Raw genomic sequence first — 9,796 nt, 5'->3', positions numbered from 1 at the left:
CTAGTCCAAATGCTTTCTTTCTTCTTCTTTTCTTCCTTCCTATTTCCCTCCCTCCCTCTCTCGCTTCCTTTCTTCTCTCCTTCCCTCCTCCTTTTTTATTTCATCCTCCTCTTTCTTCTTCTCCTTCTCCTCCTCCTTCTTTCACTAATGAAGAAACTGAGGCCACAGGTGAAGTACACATCCAGTCAGAAGCAGAGGGGGGTCTACGACCCAGGCCCAGCCCTCCAACTTCTTATCTAGGACCCTTCTCTCCTCACTGCACTTTACTGAGCTTGAACAAACATTGTCTTGATACATTAACTCTTAAAGTGAAGGTTCCAAATCTGTTCTTAATTTCAGAGCAAAGTAAATAGTGAGTTAATCTTCTCATTAACCCAGATTTGGGCCTTAATAACAATATGACTAATATAATTTAATGTAAAAGTATCTTTTAAAACCCCGTTACCTCTGCCCAAATTGATCTCTTCATTGCGCTCAAGCAACCAACATGTCAGGGTGGGAGTCTTATTACCAAAATCAGGGTGATGAGGAAGAAGAAGATCAAGAGGAGGGCCTTGAAGCAGGTGGAGATTATAAATATTCAGGAAGAGATAGTTTGATTTTTTTGATTGATGCTTCCAAGGCCATGTTTGAAACTCAGGATGAAGATGAGTTGACTCCTTTTGACATGAGCATCCAGTGTATCCGGAGTGTACACACCAATAAGATCATAAGCAGTGATCGAGATCTCTTGGCAGTGGTGTTCTATGGTACCAACAAGGACAAAAATTCAGTGAATTTCAAAAATATTTACATCTTGCAGGAATTGGATAATCCAGGTGCTAAACGAGTGCTAGAGCTTGACCACTTTAAGGGGCAGGAGGAGAAGAAACATTTCCAAGACCTAGTTGGCCATGGATCTGACTACTCCCTAAGTGAAGTACTGTGGGTCTGTGCCAACCTCTTTAGCGATGTCCAGTTCAAGATGAGCCATAAGAGGGTCATGTTTTTCACCAATGAAGATGACCCCCACGGCAATGACAGTGCCAAAGCCAGCTGGGCCAGGACCAAAGCTGGGGATCTCCATGACACAGGTATCTTCCTTGACTTGTTGCACCTAAAGAAACGTGGGGGCTTTGACATATCCTTGTTCTACAGAGATATTATCAGCATAGCAAAGGATGAGGACATAGGGGTTCACTTTGAGGAGTCGAGCAAGATCAAAGACCTGTTGAGGAAGGTTCGCGCCAAGCAGACCAGGAAGCACGTGCTCTACAGATTGAAGCTTAAGCTCAACGAAGATGTAGCGCTTACTGTTGGCAATTATAATATGGTCCAGAAGGCTCTCAAACCTTCTCCAGTGAGGCTTTATCGGGAAACAAATGAACCAGGGAAAACCAAGACCCGGACATTTAATGTAAATACAGGCAGTTTGCTTTTGCCTAGCGACACCAAGAGGTCCCAGACCTATGGGAGTCGTCAGATTGTATTAGAGAAAGAGGAAACAGAAGAGCTTAAATGGTTTGATGAACCAGGTTTGATTCTCATCGGTTTCAAGACTTTGATAATGCTGAAGAAGCACCATTAGCTGAGGCCCTCCCTGTTCGTGTACCCCGAGGAGTCCCTGATAAATGGGAGCTCAACCCTATTCAGTGCTCTACTCACCAAGTGTCTGGAGAAAGAGGTCATGGCAGTGTGCAGATACACACCCTGCCAGAATATCCCCCCTTGTTTTGTGGCCTTGATGCTACAGGAAGAGGAGCTGGATGACCAGAAAATTCAGGTGACTCCCCCAGGCTTCCAGCTCATCTTCTTGCCCTATGCTGATGACAAACGGAAGGTTCCCTTTACTGAAAAAGTCATGGCAAACCCAGAGCAAGTAGACAAGATGAAGGCTATTGTTCAGAAGCTCCGCTTCAAGTACAGAAGTGACAGCTTTGAGAACCCAGTGCTGCAGCAGCACTTTAGGAACATGGAGGCCTTGGCTTTGGATTTGATGGAGGCTGAACAAGCCATGGACCTGACACTGTCCAAGGTTGAAGAAATGGACAAAAGACTGGGCTCCCTGGTGGATGAGTTTAAGGAACTTGTCTACCCACCAGATTACAATCCTGAGGAAAAAGTTCCCAAGTGAAAACAAGATGATGAAAGTTCTAGAAGCAAAAGGCCCAAGGTGGAGTTATCTGAAGAGGAGCTGAAGGCCCACGTCAGCAAGGGCACACTGGCTAAACTCACTGTGCCCACACGGAAGGAAGCCTGCAGGGTGTACGGACTGAAGAGCGGGACGAAGAAGCAGGAGCTGCTGGAATGCTCTCACCAAGCACTTCCAGAAGGCCTGACCAGAGACCATACAGCCAGTTACCCTTCCACATTGTAGCCAGGCTGCCTGGTTTTGTTTTTATCAAGTTAAAACATGTTTCTCCTGAGCCAGGAAGAGTCGGTCTGACAGAAGCCAAGGACTTTGTTTATGAGACTTTCTGTTGCCATGGAGACAGCATTGCCATCTCACTGTGCTGTGCCTTACTCTACTGTCTGAATAAAGAGCTCTAAGTTTGTACTATTAAAAACAAAAACAAAAAAACCCATTACCTGCCTAGAATTCATGTTGCTAAGAGGTTTAGAAAACAAAGGTAGAGTGTGTGGCCCTGGTACTCTAGAATGAGGCTGTCCAATACTGTAGCCACTAGCCACATGTGGCTATTTAAATTTTTTTTAAATATTTATTTAATTTTTGGCTGTGTTGGGTCTTAGTTGCGGCACACAGGATCTTCCGTTGCAGCGTGTGGGCTTAGTAGTTGCTGCGCGCGGGCTTAGTTGCCCTGCAGCATGTGGGATCTTAGTTCCTCAACCAGAGATCGAATCGCGTCCTCTGCATTGGAAGGCAGATTCTTAAATCTGCCTAAATTTAAGGGACCACCAGGGAAGTCCCTAAATTTTAATTAATTAAAAGTAAATAGATCAAGTGGGGTTTATCCTAGAAATGCAAGGATTCTTCAATATAGGCAAATCAATCAATGTGATACACCATATTAACAAATTGAAGGAGGAAATCCATATGATCATCTCAATAGATGCAGAAAAAGCTTTTGACAAAATTCAACAGCCATTTATGATAAAAACCTTCCAGAAAGTAGGCATAGAGGGAACTTATCTCAACATAATAAAGGCCATACATGACAAACACACAGCCAACATCGTTCTCAATGGTGAACAACTGAAACCATTTCCACTAAGATCAGGAACAAGACAAGGTTGCCCACTCTCACCACTATTATTCAACATAGTTTTGGAAGTTTTAGCCACAGCAATCAGAGAAGAAAAAGAAATAAAAAGAATCCAAATCAGAAAAGAAGAAGTAAAGCTGTCACTGTTTGCAGATGACATGATACTATACAAAGAGAATCCTAAAGATGCTACCAGAAAACTACTAGAGCTAATCAATGAATTTGGTAAAGTAGCAAGATACAAAATTAATGCACAGAAATCTCCTGCATTCCAATACACTAATGATGAAAAATCTGAAAGTGAAATTAAGGAAACACTCCCATTTACCATTGCAACAAAAAGAATAAAATAACTAGGAATAAACCTAGCTAAGGAGACAAAAGACCTGTATGCAGAAAACTATAAGACACTGATGAAAGAAATTAAAGATGATACAAATAGATGGAGAGATATACCATGTTCTTGGACTGGAAGAATCAACATTGTGAAAATGACTCTACTACCCAAAGCAATCTACAGAGTCAATGCAATCCCTATCAAACTATCAATGGCATCTTTCAGAGAACTAGAACAAAAAATTTCACAATTTGTGTGGAAACACAAAAGACCCTGAATATCCAAAGCAATCTTGAGAAAGAAAAAAAGAACTGGAGGAATCAGGCTCCTGGACTTCAGGCTATACTACAAAGCTACAGTAATCAAGACAGTATGGTACTGGCACAAAAACAGAAATATAGATAAATGGAACAGGACAGAAAGCTCAGAGATAAACCCACGCACATATGGTCACCTTATTTTTGATAAAGGAGGCAAGAATATACAATGGAGAAAAGACAGCCTCTTCAATAAGTGGTGCTGGGAAAACTGGACAGGTACATGTAAAAGAATGAAATTAGAACACTCCCTAACACCATACACAAAAATCAACTCAAAATGGATTGAAGACCTAAATGTAAGGCCAGACACTGTAAAACTCTTAGAAGAAAACATAGGCAGAACACTCTATGACATAGAGTGCACACAGCAAGATCCTTTTTGACCCACCTCCTAGAGAAATGGAAATAAAAACAAAAATAAACAAATGGGACCTAATGAAACTTAAAAGCTTTTACACAGCAAAGGAAACCATAAACAAGACGAAAGAAAACCCTCAGAATGGGAGAAATTATTTGCAAATGAAGCAACTGACAAAGGACTAATCTCCAAAAATTTACAAGCAGCTCATGCAGCTCAATATCAAAAAATCAAACAACCCAATCCAAAAATGGGCAGAAGACCTAAATAGACATTTCTCCAAAGAAGACATACAGATTGCCAACAAACACATGAAAGAATGCTCAATATCACTAATCATTAGAGAAATGCAAATCAAAACTACAACGAGGTATCACCTCACACCAGTCAGAATGGCCATCATCAAAAAGTCTACAAACAGTAAATGCTGGAGAGGGTGTGGAGAAAAGGGAACCCTCTTGCACCGTTGGTGGGAATGTAAATTGATACAGCTACTATGGAGAACAGTATGGAGGTTCCTTAAAAAACTAAAAATAGAACTACCATACAACACAGCAATCCCACTACTGGGCATATACCCTGAAAAAACCATAATTCAAAGAGTCATGTACCACAATGTTCATTGCAGCTCTATTTACAATAGCTAAGACATGGAAGCAACCTAAGTGTCCATCGACAGATGAATGAATAAAGAAGATGTGGCACATATATACAATGAAATATTACTCAGCCATAAAAAGAAATGAAATTGAGTTATTTGTAGTGAGGTGGATGGGCCTAGAGTCTGTCATATAGAGTGAAGTAAGTCAGAAAGAGAAAAACAAATATTGTATGGTAACATATATATATGGAATCTAAAGAAAAAAATTAAATGATTATGAAGAACCTAGGGGCAGGACAGGAATAAAGACGCAGATGTAGAGAATGGACTTGAGGACACGGGGAGGGGGAAGGGTAAGCTGGGATGAAGTGAGAGAGTGTCATGGACTTATATATACTACCAAATGTAAAATAGAGAGCTAGTGGGAAGCAGTCATATAACACAGGGAGATCAGCCCGGTGCTTTGTGACCACCTAGAGGGGTGGGATACGGAGGGTGGGAGGGAGACGCAAAAGGGAGGGGATATGGGGATATATGTATATATGTAGCTGATTCACTTTGCTATAAAGCAGAAACTAACACACCATTGTAAAGCAATTATACTCCAATAAAGATGTTTTAAAAAATTAAATTAAATTAAATTAAATTTTTAAAAAAGTAAATAAAATTTAAAATTCAATTCCTCAGTTGCATTAGCCACATTTCAAGTGCTCAGTAGTGGAAAATGGTTAATGGCTACACATAGGACAGCACAGATATAGAACATTTCTACATTACAAAAAATCCTATTGGACAGCACTCCTCTAAGTTTTGTTGAAAAATATGTATGTTTGATGTAATTCATAGCAGCTGATGATATATTAGCTACAAGTTCTGGTAAATGAGTAGCTAAGTTAGGGTTTTGTTCACGTTATATTCACTCAATGTAACACCTGGTGCTTAATAAGTGCTCAGAAATGTTTAACAAGTTGTGTAGGATAAAGATGGCAGCTCCTATACAGATACTAGATACTCAGTTGTCTGACATCACAATTTTTTTTAAAAAAAGGAAATATTTAAGCAGCATATAGAGAAGCAAGCTATTCTATACATAAGTAATCTACATTTCATGAATTCTGCCAAATTCTAAATGTAAATTTGTGGCAAATTGTTGACACCCCCTCTGCCCCTGCTTGGACAGCTGTGAATGACATCTGCATCAAATCAGCCAGGAGTTATTTATTTTCGAAATGTGCAGTGACCCGCTTCTAAGCCCAAAGGGTAAAAATGTCACCTTTGTTCATTTCTCAAGAAAAATATTTTTAAGATCCAGCGCTGACTGGGAAAGGAAAAGCTGTTCCTTAGGGCGTTATCCATAATTCCCTCTTCATTTCAAGCTTTCTGACAGTCATCACTTCTTGCCTCCATTCCTAGTTGTAATACAAACAGGAAAGTAATTCCATTGCTTCACGAGCCAATTGACCTCTTTTCTTCCATGGAATTTAAATTGATTATTGCATTTGTGTTTAAGAACTGTATGGTTTTGTGATTACTTGTTCATATTTCAAAGATTGTGAGCTTCGGCACAATAAGGCTGTTTGATTCAGTTTTATAATCCCATTACCTAGGACATGGCCCCATAGGAGATAACAAATAAGTTTTGTTTGTTTGTTTACCAATCAGTATTTTTAAGTAGATAAATTAACTAAGATTAACAAATGTGTCTCCTTGCCTGGCGTTAAGTCTTTCAAGTCAATCATATTAACAATAAAACATAAATACAATTAAAAACAAAACAACCTCCATGAATGACCTTTTTTCAGATTCCTCATAGTTTCATGCAAAATCAGACTATCTGACATATGTGTGCTGTGGTCATGGGGCCATTATAATGGAACTAGGTGGAAGATTCTGTTAGAATACCTAGAAACAAGCCTGGAAGCCTGAATATCATGCATTTGGAGTACACACTTAGTTTACTTGAAGAATCATCCACAGATAACAGGAAACCCCATGTCCCCTGGAAATACATCTGGCCCGTATAAAGCTAGAGAAAGGCTAGAGCAGGGCTTCTCAAAGTATGGTCTGAAGACCCCCTGGGAATCACCAACTCCCTTTCAAAGAATCCACAAGGTCAGAGCTACCTACATAATGGTACTAAGATGTTATTTGCCTTTTTCATTCTCATTCTCTCATGAATGTTCAGTGGAATTTTCCAGAGACCCCAAAATTATCTGAAAAGGCTATTAAGTTAGTTTTCCCTTTTCCAACTACATATCTGCATGAGGCCATATCTTCATATATTTCAACTAAAACAATATGTCTCAACAGATTGAATGTAGACCAAATATGAGAATACAGCTGTTTTCTATTACCCCATACATTGAAGACATTTACAAAAATGTAAAAGAGTGCTATGCCTCTCACTAAATTTTTTGTTTTGGAAAATATATTTTTCATAAAAAAGTATATTTTCATAAAAAATTATTACATAAATGTAATAATTTATTATCATTATTTTAAATGAATTAATAAATAAATGAAAATTTTGTCAGCTATTACCCACCTTAACAAAAACTATTTAGGGTCCTCCAATATTTTTTTTTAATTGACGTATAGTTAATTAACAATGTTGTGTTAGTTTCAGGTGTACAACAAAGTGATTCACATATATATATATATATATATCTTTTTCAGATTCTTTTCCCTTATAGGTTACAAAATACTGAGTATAGTTCCCTGTGCTATGCAGTAGGTCTTTGTTTGTTATCTATTTTATATATAGTAAGTACTGTCTGTCTATTAATCCCAAACTCCTAATTTATCCCTCCCTGCCCCTTTCCCCTTCAGTAACTATAAGTTTGTTTTCTATATCTGTGGGTCTATTTCTGTTTTGTAAATAAGTTCGTTTGTATACATATATATATTTTTTTAGATTCCACATATAAGCAATATCATATGACATTTGTCTTTCTCTGTCTGGCTTACTTCACTTAGTATGATAATCTCTAGGTCCATCCGCATTGCTGCAAATGGCATTATTTCATTCTTTTTTATGGCTGAGTGGCATTCCATTGTATATATGTACCACATCTACTTATCCATTCATCTGTTGATGGCCATTTAGGTTGCTTCCATGTCTTGGCTATTGTAAATAGTGCTGCAATGAATATTTTTAAGCAGTCAATGTGGTTTTGAAACCAAAGAGTTTGAGAACCACTGTACTAGAATATGATGAGTATAAATATAAAGTAAATAGGCTCCCAAACAATCATTAACTGAGGAAGGGAAAAAGCAAATGGAACCCTGTTTCTAAGCTTGACCAGAAGACTCTGCTAAAAATGCTGACCATTGTTATTTATCCAATCAACTAATTACACATAGCTCTTTGAAGGCTGCATCTAAGTCTTACTTCACTCTCTTCTCATAAACCAAGCCATTCATTTGCCAGCCAAATATTTGCCAACTCTTTCCAGTTGCATACAAATTGTGTTGTTTCATAAAATATTTACCCTAAAATGTCACACTTACAATGGTTTTCAATGACAATTCAGTTTTTTTTAATTAATTTTTATTGGAGTTAGTTGACTTACAATGTCGTGTTAGTTTCAGGTGTACAGCAACGTGAATCAGTTATACATATACATATATCCACTCATTTTTAGATTCTTTTCCCATATAGTTCATTACAGAGTATTGAGTAGAGTTCCCTGCACTAGACAGTAGGTAATGACAATTCAATTTTAATTTGAGAACATGGTCAGGTCTGTAGGCAACCTGGGCTGAGGTTGGACGTGTGGTCACAGCGCACAGATGCTACTTCTGAGACCTGCTGCATCTGTGGGTTACTGCAAAGGGAATGGGTAGACTGGTGCCCAAATCAGCCCTGCCTATTTTCCTAATGACTTATTAGTTTGTTTAGCTTCACATGATGTATTTTTAGTAATACGGGCTAATGATACCAGGAATGTTTATATTAAATTGATCCTTTTTATACAAGAATGCAATGTTCATTTTAATAAAAACTGACTATTGAAGGGCGTTGGTATTCATGTGCATGTGCGTGTGTGTGCGTGTGTGCATATTCTCAAATAGATGTCTTTCAGTCTCCTTTTTTCAACCAGTCTTATCTTTGGCTCAGAAAAAGTTTACCACTCCTAATTGCTCTACACTGATCCATTTCCCAAGAGTTCAGAACTAAGCCAAAATATTTGATGATGTACTCTTCTGTGTCTTGTAGCTTCTCTTCTGGCTTGTATCCTGCTTACAATCACTTTTCAAGTCTCATCACCTATTTAAAAATCTATTATTACTTGGGTGATCCAACCTTCCTTTACACCCCTTCAAAGACCACATTGATGGCAATGTGGTCTAACGACTGACACCCAGGCGGACAGGGTGCATGTGGGAATTGCTGACGCTGTGAGAACATAGACTTCCCTCTATCAGTTCCCCACTCAGTGAAGAGAAATACTTATCTGTTTGTCCATTCACCTTCCAGAATTATGTAGCCTCTGAGATCCTCCTTATTAGCCCTCTTTCTCCCATTGTTTACACTGTTCTCCTTGTCTCTCATCCCACCAAACCCTGGCCATGCCTCAAGTAGCATTTCAGGGTCACTTCAAGTGCATAATTTCTCATGTCTGGACTTCTTCTTTGGTGCTTGAAGTATATTGCCCTGTAACAATCATTATACTATGAATTTTCCAAAAATGTGTTGTTTTTCCAAATAGCCTTGAGTTTCTTGACAGCAGAGATTTTCTCTTATTCATCTTTGATTATAAAATGCCTTGTAGCCTGAAAAGTACTCAGGACAGATGCAACATTTATTCCATAACTGTCATGTGCCAAGCACTGTGCCAAGTGGTTTTGCATAAATCATCTAATTTAATCCTTGAACTTGAGGCTCAAAATGATGAAGGGACTAGTCCAAGATAACACAACAATCCAAGAGTAACAGCAGTTGGGGCTGGCAGCTAGAGTTGTTTAGCTCTGAGC

The 9,796-nt window shown here is 38.7% G+C and overlaps 1 pseudogene; it reads left to right on the top strand.

Moving 5' to 3' along the window:
• Positions 1-468: 468 nt before the first annotated feature.
• On the top strand, positions 469-2,318 carry LOC137756175 (X-ray repair cross-complementing protein 6 pseudogene; annotated as a pseudogene).
• The last annotated feature ends 7,478 nt before the right edge of the window (positions 2,319-9,796 follow it).

This window comes from Eschrichtius robustus, chromosome 2 (genome assembly GCF_028021215.1).
Source record: "Eschrichtius robustus isolate mEscRob2 chromosome 2, mEscRob2.pri, whole genome shotgun sequence".
Taxonomy (NCBI): Eukaryota; Metazoa; Chordata; class Mammalia; order Artiodactyla; family Eschrichtiidae; genus Eschrichtius; species Eschrichtius robustus.
The sequence above is the reverse complement of the archived record's forward strand: the minus strand, read 5'-3'. Positions and strand labels throughout refer to the sequence as shown.